At 45.2% G+C, this 12,360-nt stretch overlaps 1 protein-coding gene across 1 annotated transcript in view; it reads left to right on the forward strand.

The window, feature by feature from the left end:
* Positions 1 to 3,639: 3,639 nt before the first annotated feature.
* Positions 3,640 to 12,360, forward strand: part of slc38a4 (solute carrier family 38 member 4) — a 30,585-nt gene continuing 21,864 nt past the window's right edge. Inside the window, exon 1 of the mRNA XM_068586395.1 lies at positions 3,640 to 3,753. The gene's annotated coding sequence lies outside the window, so the exon portion shown is untranslated. The remainder of the gene's footprint in view (positions 3,754 to 12,360) is intronic.

Here is a 12,360-nt window from a genome sequence, read left to right on the forward strand (position 1 = left end):
GTGGTCGTGTCTGTGACGTGTTTTTGTCGGCCAACTAGCATTGCGCTAGTTTTTGACCAAAAGCTAATGGGATTTTTCCATTGGGTTTAAAATGATTGTAGGAAACCGTCTTGTTTTGTGATACGTTTTATTCAGCAAGATCCTCTTCATGTATGAATGATTTTTGAAGCGTGAATGCAACCAGCAGAAGTAAAAAGCTAACGCTATGAACAAATCACACCGCGGTCACATGACTTCACGCCACCACCGCTAAGGTAAAAGGTTCACTGGTGTTCTCGTGAGGATGTAAAGTAGTTTCTTGTTGGCAACCGCCTAAAAAAAAGCTTCCAAGTCCACCGGAGGCGTATTTACTAATGTATTAAATGTTAAAATCCTGTGTGCTCGTGTTAAACACAGACCTTATTACGGACTTTGAGACGAGGGAACAGGAAGAGCAAAAACGCCGACTCCTTCTGGGTTTTAGGGCTTATTTCTGCCACATTCTTTATTCCTTGTGACTGGGGTCTTCGACCTCTGGCCCAGTGCATGCTGGGATAGGCTTCAGAGGATAATGGGGTGTAAATAATAGATGGCTACATAGAAAAGAGGCGTTGAAAGTCCAGTGAGCTGTGTTTGAATCCAAAAATATGTAGGTGAGGAACGGGAAGAGGGAGCTGCCAATCCTCTAATTGAGCATCCTGCAGGAAGTGATGTCTGGCAGCGTGACACACGCACGCTGCCATCGAGGGAGGAGAAGACTGAGGACGGATGTTGTCAAGCAGACATCAGCTTCCTCTTTCCACCCGGTGAAAAGAAGAGGAGGAAGTGTCAGAGAACATCAGAGACAAAGTCAAAATCCAAGAAGGAAGAAGAAAGGCGGGCCATCAATGTGCTTGTGCTGTCTCAAGGATCTCCAAAAAGTTTTTCATTTTATTTTTCTATTTTCACTTGAAACTCACATTTTTAAAGATGCACAGAGACTGAGCTTGTGTCGTTTGTTTTCTTTCTTCTTCTTAATCTCTGCTGTGCTTTGGCCCGTCATTTATTTCTCATACATGTGCTCATCACTCATAATGTCCTGGCTGTCGTGGTGCGGGGCTGTCACTCATGATATCAGCTGTTCGGATCAGCTGGTCTCCTCTATTCAATTAGCACTGCGGCACAACGACATCGTTAGCCAACCATCTCGCTGCTGTCTCTTCTAAATATGATTCATGGTGCTGGTACGCACCCTTCCACCCCTCCACCTCCGCCCAGTCTTCATCAGGGCCATCAGCTTCATCAACTCATCATCATCAGCACCACCAGGTCTGGGGGGATTTATCTTTCTGCTGATCAGGAATGACGGCTCTCAATAACAATCTCTCTGTCGAGTCCAAGCGCCAAAGAGTCTGTCAAGACTTTATCGTCACATATCATCTGTGATTAATAAACAATTAACCTTTCTTCATCTGACTTGTCTCTTCTGCTTGAAATATTCGCCAAATGCAATTAAATGATGAAAAGATGAAAAAAGGCACAAAGGAGCAAAGAAGAAACATGAGTGTGTCTCTTGATAATCTGATGTTTTTGAGTCTGGAAATTTACAACTGACCAACAAACATATTAGTATCAAGAGAAGTAGCAGTACCACAAGTACCAGCAAAAAAAAGTGTACTAAATATCAAAAGTACTAATTGGGTAGCAGAATGCCCCCCATGTGTCATATTGCTGTATCTTTACATTTTGGAGTGTAATTACTTTGAACTAGTGATAACTTGTATTACTAGTGATAACTTGTATTACTCGTGATAACTTGTATTACTCGTGATAACTTGTATTACTAGTGATAACTTGTATTACTAGTGATAACTTGCATTACTCGTGATAACTTGTATTACTCGTGATAACTTGCATTACTCGTGATAACTTGCATTACTCGTGATAACTTGTATTACTCGTGATAACTTGTATTACTAGTGATAACTTGTATTACTAGTGATAACTTGCATTACTCGTGATAACTTGCATTACTCGTGATAACTTGTATTGTTTGTTTGGTCTGTAAAATGTCAACTTGAAGAAAGAGAAAAGCAAAGTTCTCACATTGGAGACGCCTGTAGAGGAGTAATCAGTTCAATATGTCCCTCATGTTGACTCAAACACTGCACTTAGGTACAATTTTGAGGTACTTTTACCATCTCCTTTATACATCTACTTTTACATTTCAGGAGGAAACACTGTATCTTCTACTCCACCATGTACCTGATACCCTTTTAGATGAATATCACTGAATACAATCCACATGTTTTATTGTAGATCAGACACGACTTCACTCACAAGCTACCTAGTAAAGTAGTAAACATTAGCTCAACCTTAACCAGCTGTGACACAAAGTAATGAACACAGTAATGCATCAATCATTTTATACATGAATCTTTGTATGCTGACATTTTGAAAAATTTGCAGGCTACTGTTACTTTCAGTAACTATATTTTGATGCTTAATACTATTTTTTAATACAAGACTTCTACTTGAAAGAGAGTATTTCTACTCGTAAAGTTGTACTCAAGTAGAAGATTTGATGTTCATGTACTTTAATACCAAGTATTTTTGTGAATTACTAGCTAAAATATTACTAGCTAAAAAAGAGCAATTAATATCCGACACAATCACCATACTCATTTCTGGCAGATATAGGGATTTGTTTTTAGAGAGCGCATCTTGAAAAAACACTTCTTTTGAGCATTATAGAGTTATTATGACACATTATGAATATAGCTATTTTTATAATATGCAATATAAATAATCTGTGCGATCCACTGGGCAATATTAGCAACCATTCAGTTTGATTATATCACATTTTAGTTTTTTTTTACCCTTATTTATTACACATTTACTGTGTGACTCATTATTTATTTGACTTGTTTTGATCTTGTTTTTCTGTTTATGTATCTTCTCTCATCTCATACGGCCTAAATATAACATCTTATTTCACGAAATAAAAGCGAATTTGTACTTGTTTTTCACAAGCAACACAAAGCTCTTGTCGCGACATTGTTTTTCCTTCACATTTGAACTTCAAACGTAAATAAAGTGAAAGCTCCTCCAACTAAACTTGAGTCCGACGTTGTTGACGAGACCACGGCATCTCTCTCCTCCCTCCGGTGGTTTTCTCCCTCACCAAACTTCCCCTTTAACGCGCTGGAGCGGCGCGCGGGGAGCGCGCGCGGACAACGTGGCCGGGCTGAATGTAAACAAAGGATCCCCAGTCAATAGACGGGCACACTCATTAAACAACCCTCTGCCTTCTCTTTTGTTCCTTTCTGGTTTTATTTGTGTTGCATTCTGTGAAACGTCACACACGTGTGCACGTGCGCACATGCTGGAAGCACGTGCACACGTGCGCGACGATAATGATATCTCCAGATACAGTGCGCGTGAGATGAAAGAAAGGGACAGTGAATCTAAAAAAACAGTCCAAAAAGCGTCAATAACATGTTTTCCCAGACTCCTCCGCGTGTTGCCTAATGAGCCCGGCTACTACCTGGGAGGGAGGGAGGGAGGTGCGCTGGAGACCCTCCACCACCCCCACGCCCCCACCACCCCCCACCCCCACGCCCCCGGCAGCTCGGCGGTGTAACACGACGCTTCAGGAGTTGCCATCATCACATGGCAGATGGAAATTTCCACTGAGTCTCGTCGCTCGTTAAATGGGAAGGGTCTCCACTCTGGTCTGCACAGTCCTCCTCTCCTCCGCCGTACAGCTGTCCGCCCGCCGCACCGGAACGTTAGGTAAGCGCCCCCGTCCTCTTCCTCCGCCTCCTCTTCCTCCTCTCCAGCATTTAGTCAGCTAATTCTTTACTTTTTATTCATTTACATCTCAACCCCGCGGCCCGCTGCTGCCCTGCGGCCGTGCGGCTGCTGCTCCACTTCTGGATTAGAGGAAAAAAACTAAAATCAAATTGTTGTGGTTGTGTTTGTTTTTTTAAGTCTTGTGTGTACATCTTTATTATTTAGTTTAAAGTCTCCTCTTCGTGCTGTGCTTATGTTCCCTGCATGTGCGTTGAGGCAGAGCTTCCTGCGGGGTGTCGCCGTGAACCAAAACACGCGTCTTCTCCTCGTGCGGGTGCACGGTGGCCATTTAGTGTCCGATATCGCCCGAAAGCACGCGCTCCCGACCGGGTGCACCGGGTGAATAGGTGCCAACACGCGGGGTGGTGGTGGCTGCTTTGCGTGCGCTGTTGTGCACGCGCACTGTCCTGCTGTCCGGTATTATTTCTTATTTTTTTCTCCTCCCCCCCGCCCCCAAAAAAATATGACAGAAAACACACAAAGGCGGACTGTTGTGTTGCCAGTTCGCATCCCTCCTGCTGCCGCTTCGTGTGTCCGTTCGCGGCGGGTTCGCAGCTCACAGATACCAAAGTTTTCTCCCCACCCTGAAGAGGTCTCATGGGCTGCAGGGCAGGAGCACGAGTAACAGAATCCTGTGACGGGCCGTGTGGCCTGCAGCTCGTGCGTGTGTTAGGACTAAAACAACACATTGATCCGTCTGGAAATATTGTTTTAACTTTATTGCATCTCCAGAAAGAAGCTCGTGAGCACAGCTGATGTGCTCCTATGAGCAGTTTGTGTATCTTTTATGTCATCACAGTGGTGTAATTCACCTACTGAGAGAAAGTGGGTGTGACGGTGAGAAGACTGAGCGCCATGGTTCAGGCCTAAAAGGAGCTTTTACTGAGTTGTCCATGTATCACTGATTAGATTGTTGTCACTTTCTCTGCTGCGATGCTTTATGTTTATTTGGAAGCAACAAGCCACGCGCAGCAGAGCGGCTCGTGGCTGCAGACAAAGACTAGATCCAGAAGTTGTGTGTGTGTGTGTGTGTGTGTGTGTGTGTGTGTGGCGTGGGGGGGTCTCGGGGAGGCGTGTGTCTTTTTAACAGAGTTCAGATCCTCTGGTTGCCCTTCTGGCTGCTAAAAATACCCGGTAGGTTGCCACACACGTTAACCCGCCGTGTTCTTGCCTCCTGTTACGCAACGGGAGAGCTGCAGTGTCTTCTCCTCTGCAGGAGCTCCTCCTCTGTCTTGAGCCAGAGAGCTGTTTGAGTATCTCCAGTGGTAATGGTTGTTGTATTGCTACTGAAAAGCTCTGAGAGGCCGCTGTAGCAGAGGCTGCATGACTCACACGCTGAAGTTCATCTGAGAAGTGCACGATCGGGGCGGACAAAACTGTCAACGAGAAATATCTGAAGAAACCGTGGAGTCATGTAGCTCGACTGCAACCACCCGACAGGGAGCACGGAGTAAATGAATCAAGTTAAATGAAGGTGGGTTCCAGTTTAAATGGTCATCTGTAACGTTGCGTTATTGAGCGCTCTGCTTTGTAGGCTCCCTCTGGCTCCGTGGCGTCGATGGAGGCCGTGCAGCGCCTCCCTCCTCGTTCTGCACGTTCAAAAGAGAACGGGCAAAATTGAAATAGCAAAAGCTGAGAAATACTGACTTGAAGTCTTTAGTATGGATCCTACATGTCCCACAATGCACCTGGGTGGTAAAACTCCGACGTCCAAGTTTGTGACGACAGCTTTCTGATAAACAATGAGCTCCAAAAAGTCTCAAGACGGAGCGGAGGTAACCTCGATGACATCACGATGACATAACTAGGGTTGTCACAGACACTATCACGAATACGCTGAGCTTCATGTGTAACAATGGTGGAGGGCCCCTTTAAAGTTCCTCTCTGAATCAGACGGCTGCAGGTGAGGGGATGCCAGCACAGCTGTGAACACCTGGCAGCAGGGCGGGGTTTGGGTGGGGATCCTCGCTCCTCATTTGCTGTTTTTGGGAGGCCCGGTGCTGGCTGATGTAACTCACAGCCGGATTACAAGTCTGTTTTCAAAAGAGGAGGATCTCTCTCGCACAAGGCAGTGCCACGGAAGAAGAGAAACTTTGGGCCGTTTTCCAAAACACTTTCAACACTTTCATTTGAAGGAGCGCGGTGTCGAGCGCAGAGGCGCTGCCTCTTTTTTTTCACCTGTGAGATTGAGTAAGTCAGTGGTACGAAATGTGCATTGAGCTTTTTTCTTCTTTTCTCTTTTTGCCAAACTATCCGTGCCGGGAAAAGTCTCTTATTTTCTCAACCTCTGAGTGGAGGTCAGGGGGTCAGAGGTCAGGTGAAGCGTCCCGCTGGAGGTCCTATAAACATGAAGGGACGTTCGCGGACACAGCTGCTTGACTTTACGACTCACAAACGTATTGTGAATGCATCAAAAATGTAAATCCGAAGCGTCATTCGACGTGAGTCGGCATTGATGGGAAGAATTGCAATAAAGTCACACCTGATCCTCAGGAGGGATCCGGATAAGAGAGGTGATGTCATGTCTTTCTGTCAGCACGGTGGCGTGAGCCAACACCACCAAGCTTCCTTTTTTTGTCTTTTACAGAGAAATGTTAGGAGGATAGCTCTCCTTTCTGGGTAACGGGTGACGCTTCCACACAGCGTTTGTCCATGAGGAGCTCCAAATACCAGCAAAGCAGCAGGAAGCGTCAGTTGACCTAAATGATGTGTTCATACTTGCAGAATGTTGAAACGATGGCGTTCAGCATCAGCAGAGGTTGTAGAAACCTCCCACAAAATGTCAATGAGTGTCTTTTCATTTTAAAGGCAGGTTATTAGCACAATTGCACGTTGGATATAGGATACATTATATATATAATTAAATAAGCAGTCTCGTTAGTTCTGTGTCGTACCTCGTCTGTTCTTCACCTATAAACCTGTGAATGTGTTTGCCGGGCTCAGTTTGAGTTGTCCGGTGTTCATTGCGCTGCATGACAGGCTGCATGACGGCTCGGTGCAGGTGTTTAGACAAAAGCGGCGGCCCGTGTGCTCTTAAATTATACCGACAGCGCTGTCGTGCTCGCGGACAGAACGTTCTTTTAGTCAAACAGAAACGGAGGTCATCTAAATAAGGTGCTTCTTAAATAAGGGCCAGAATGACCCGTCTGGACCTCTTCGTGTCCTTCTTGTCTGATTGCCGGGAGCCTTGAGCTTGAAGAGATGCACATCTGGCAGGACGCCGACGTCATCGCGAGCCGCCAGATCAATTCTGACTGATAAGACCGGCGCAGCGTCGGTCCGCAGGAACGGGTTGACAAACAAGGTCAGGACACCGGGCGTACAAAAGGCCAACGTGGTGTTTACTAAAGGCCTGCTGTGTGCTGAAGTCAGGAGCTCTTGTCAACATGTTTGGTTTGTCTTGGGCTCCGCGGTGCCGTTTGTTTCACGAGACTTCGCTTGGAAACCTCTGAATCGGTCAGACGCAAATGTTTTCCGCTCGTGGTTTATTCGTTTCGTCGCCCGCTCGACAGGAATGTCCAAAATTCAGTTTCCGGCATTTGGATCAGAGAAACTAAGATTAGCTTTTGTGCTGAACTTTATTGGATTTCCGGGAAACGACCGGCAGCTTCCGCGGATTTACGGCCCTTTGTTTTAACTGCGCCAAGTATGACAGTCGTTAATGTGTGGAACGCCTAGCGGTCCATTCCACCGCGGAGATAAACACATAAAACACTGCGTTGCCCGTGAAGATGTGGTGGCCCCACCGGCTCCCTCGTATTACTCTCTCGTATCGCACATCCTTCCATCGTCGCTGTCTGAGCGGTGAAAGGTGCTCCAGTTTTTAGCTCCTGTCCTGTGGAGAGGATAAAAACTCGACACGCGCTCTTTTGGGTGCACGCGGTACGGCTCGTGGACTGAAATGTCACAGCGACTGTCGGGTGGATTGACATCCTGAATCCGGCGCAGCTTTGTGCCAATTTGCGCCGGCTTCTGCTGGAAAGACAGAAACATGCAGCTGAACATAAGCCGGCGACTCGACGTCAGAGTCCTCAGAATACTTTACGACTGTCGGCATTTCCTTGAAACGTCAAAGGGCTCCTGTTATATCAGATGCAATAAATTCCTGCATGGAAGGATTTCTAGGGTTAAAACGTTAAGCAAAACAAAACATAATGACTCTAAAGGAAAATCTGCAAGATATGTATGTTATTGTTTTCCTACTTAAAACCATATTCTTGGGACCAGATGTTGATGGCGAGCCGTGGCGTGGGCTGTGGCGTGATCCACCAGCGTCCAACAGAGAGCTGAGGGAGTCGTCTCGGTGGCCACAGATGACAGGTTCCCCCCAAGTGGAAGCACTGGCTGGACCTCGTAGTCCAACACAGATGTGTGCGGTTCTCAGACTGACTTTGATGTGGTCGTGTGTTCTGCAGCTCCTTTCCTTAAAGTCACATGACGTGACGGAGCACGGCAGCCTCCTGAGTCGCTCCACATCCCCGGCAGCTGTAAATCTGTCCCGCTGTACATGAGACGCTTCAGCAGCAGCTATGGTCCCACGACTTTGACCCACTTACAGTCGCAGATGAGCCAAACCGGCCGAGACAGATCCTCGTTGTTGTTTTGTTTGGTTGTACTAGCAGGTACACGAGGCTCAGGGGCATCACTCTCCTCAGGAGAAAGGATGCAGCGATTTAAAGTTCAGGTTCAGGATTCTGAGCAACTCGTCCTGCTGGTCCACCTCCCGCCGCCTTGTAGCAGCATGATGTCGTTTTTTACTGACTTTAGTTTGCTCATGGTGCTCATGCAACTTGAGCCAATTCAGTTGTGTATTTTCTGCACTGTCAGCTTTCTCTTTCAATAGTTTTCATGAGATGAGTCTGGTGGTGAGAGGCAGGCCGGCTGCGTTAACAATGCATCATCGAGGCTTCATTACATTTGCTTCGCGGCCTCCAGTGAAGGATTGTGGGAATGTGTGCAACGTATTCATTACTTTCCTACTTAGTTTGAATAAAGAACTGTGTGTGTTTTTTTTTAATGAACTGGTGCATCTTAATATAAATGTCCCGATGCTTCTCTTTAGTGGGGAAACGAGCGTACGACACGAATATTAATGAGAAGATGCCATATGATGCATGTTACATCATATGGCAGTCGCTTACTTCAATCATGCGCATCGTGCTGATGGCTTTTACGAGTAGGGGACCAAAATATCTGTTGCCTTGGACCTGTGAGATTCCTCACGAGGTCGCCCGTCTCCACAAAGCTTAAAACCAAGATGAAATATTATAATTGAATAAACACACGTTTTTACCGTTGACCACTTTTGACCCGTTCCCAGAGAGTCCCAAGGTAAACCTGTGTTGTATTTAATATTTGAGCAGGTTGTCATCCGGCCAATGATCCACCAGCACACGGTGTGTGGTATTTGCAGCCGGTCACGTGGGCCATAGGCTTAATTTAGAGGCCTTCAAATTCCAGCTCACAACGATCACTGATAGAGCCGTTGGGGCTACGCTGCACAACAAAGATACAGGGTGACGCAGGTGTGTGTGTGCGTGTGTGTGTGTGACAGATTCGTCCATTCAAACAAGCCGAGGGTGAAAGTTCTAGTCCCGTCAGAGATGTTTTGGTCACAGACGTTTTGGACACAGAAGTTGAAGTGGAGGTGAACGGCCTCTTGTTCCGTGACGGAAACATCCACGTTGTCCTTATGTTGACCAGCTGATGTCAACACTGGTTGTGTGGCTCTTCTCCACAATGGTGTGTCGCTTACAACATTTTCAACAGTATTTTTATGAGGTCTTATGTTCTCGGGGTAAAAACAAAGGTAGGCCGGTCACAGCTGGAGGGAAACTGCACACATGATCATGGAAAACCTGGAAAAAATTAAAATCCCAAAAGGTTTTGGAAGTCATGTAAATGTGTTATATGTATGTGTTTATGACGTCCATTTACACTGAGTTTGAAATATTTAATATGCTTTTAAAAAAAAGACACTCAAAACATAAGCAGGCATGAATACAGGCATGTATATAAAAGTTTATTCTTTTAATCTATTGTCTCTTCATTCATTTGTGTCATTTAAGGTTTACTGTCTGCTTTAGGATCCTCTTTGTTAGTTTAAATACGCTTTCATTGTATCACTTTTTCATGTTTACACTGAGATTTCACCAAATGTGTGATCATGAACATTTGGTTTAAAGGCATTAAAATCCACTGGTCAAAACGGGTCTGAACCCTGACACTGGACGAGAGGGAAATAAGCAAATAGTGTTGCCTCATCTCTCAGTTGACCGATCACAAATCTGGTGTCAAAAGAAAATCTATATGTAGACACTTCCTCACCGCACTGACGCTGATCCGTGGAAAATGAAGTGACTCGTGGACTCTGAATGACTCAAAATATCTTGGCGTGCTCCTGCAGTAGGTGGGACCTGTCGGGAAGATGACCATGTTTTACCAAAATGGGTGATAACATATTAACATTTATTGGGAAACGTCAGAAAGAAACTGAAAGGTTGAGAGGTCGTTCAAACGCATCGACGTTGGACCAGACGGTCCAGTAGATAAGTGACCTTTTATAATTAAGAGAGCATTTTTATACAATGTACATATTTATCTGGATGATATAGACACTTGACAATTCATCATGTCCATATTTAACCAAACTCAACCTATTTAGTCCAAAAACTAACATACAGACTGCTATTTGAATCACTTTAAAAAAAAGCTAATCCCAAACATTTATTTTCTGTCCATTGATAAATGAACGGTATTTTTTCAGCGCTACATTTGATGTTACGCAAAAATAACATCAACCAATATTTACATTGTAGACTCGAAAATAGTGTTATCTCGGGAAATACACTTATGCAAGATGAACACACAACATACAGTCACTTGCACCCAAACGTGCAAACAGTGCCGGTCTGTTGAATGTCCATCTTTAAACTCCGTGTCCCCACTTTGTGTCTCAACCCCAAACACACTGTAATCGTGACATATTGTCAGTTTCCAACACGGCGACAAAAGACTTTCACCAATGTTTTCACCTCCGTGATCCTGATACGTTTGACCTCAAACACTCGGAGGTGTGTGACCTCCTCAACCCCCCGAGCTCCTCCGGGCCTGCGTGGTCTGTTGTTGGATTGGCTCAGAGAGAGCTGTGTATTCATAGGTGATTGGCTGAGCGTGTGTGCGAGTGCGAAGCCCCACACACACACTTGAAGAACTGCGATGCCATTTGAGGAATGTCCCTGCAGCTGTGGTGAGGATCCTGGTGACAAGTTGTTGTTTTTTTGTGGGAATTTCGACTTCCACGTCGCTGTCGTTTTCTATAGCGATGACTGTATATATAACGTGTCCGCTTTCTTACGCCTTTGCTTTGTTCTTGATGCAGCCGCATTACTCGACGGCGAGCTGTTTTTGGGAGAGGGGGGATGGGCTTAAAGTCAGTTGAAAATCAGCAACTTAAACAGACTCCTTGTTTATTTTGGTCGTAACCGTTTCTACTCGCAGTCGTGTTGACCAGCAGGTTATTCTTTGGATAAGTGGACGTAAATAGCTCTCACGAAGGAAAAGTTGAATTTGCAAGCAAGAAAAAACACCTTTTCTCCGTCCAGTACACTCAGGAGTTTTACAGCGACCACTACTCCAGCCCCTTTCCCACCGAACAAGAAACCCACTAACATCTGGCTTGTGTCTTTAGTGGGGAAAGCTCAACTCATCATTCACTGCAGGCGCATACTGCGCGTCTATGTGACTGTGCAGCAGCCGCAGGTATTCATCTGCTGCAGCTCGGATCATCAGTGATGGAGACACAATGCGACGTGCCTGGACGTGGGATTAGGACAATTATTACGACGTATTATTGCACATGGTCATTACGGTGGTAAATTCCACAGAGACACAAAGAAAACTCCTCAAAACATTGTTCGTCTTTTCACTGCTTCAGTGATCACCAGCTTTTGAATCAGTGCCTGGATACGTACCACAAGTCACCACCATCACGTTTTCACTGTTTACTGACCCTGTGTCAGCCGTGTTCATGACTCAAGTCTATTTTCTTTCTTTAGTGGGTTTCATGGGTTAAAACATGCACACATGCACTATTCTTGGAGGAAAAGGGGTCTTGATCTGAATACTACAAGTTGCTAGCCAACGTTAACTTATGTGAGCAAACTTTAGGATGGATATTACTTCTTTTTTATTAATGCTACAGCTGCAGTAGGAGTTAGCGTTCAGCGTTGTTCCACACGGATTCACCTGTAGACACAGTGAAGAAGTTCAGTAAAAGTTACAAAGTCTGGCTTCAGAGACGCCGTGACAGGGAAGTGATGTAAAAGTCCAAATCAAAGTTTGGTCCATTGTTTCCACTTTCCTGACCCGTGAAAAAGCTTTCCTGGCAGTAATCGTGCCTTTGTGTTGAGGTACGCAGTAAAACATATTTAATTATTTTAACACCAACCAACTTAATACAGTCATATATTAAATATTGTCTTCAGGTGAAAACTCGTCAGACTATAGTGTTAAAATTGATATAGACGTTTCTAAACTGCTGTGTTG

Source organism: Clinocottus analis, unplaced genomic scaffold, assembly GCF_023055335.1.
Source record: "Clinocottus analis isolate CAN_PGR_092001 unplaced genomic scaffold, fCliAna1.0.p SCAF_20, whole genome shotgun sequence".
In the NCBI taxonomy this organism is placed as follows: domain Eukaryota; kingdom Metazoa; phylum Chordata; class Actinopteri; order Perciformes; family Cottidae; genus Clinocottus; species Clinocottus analis.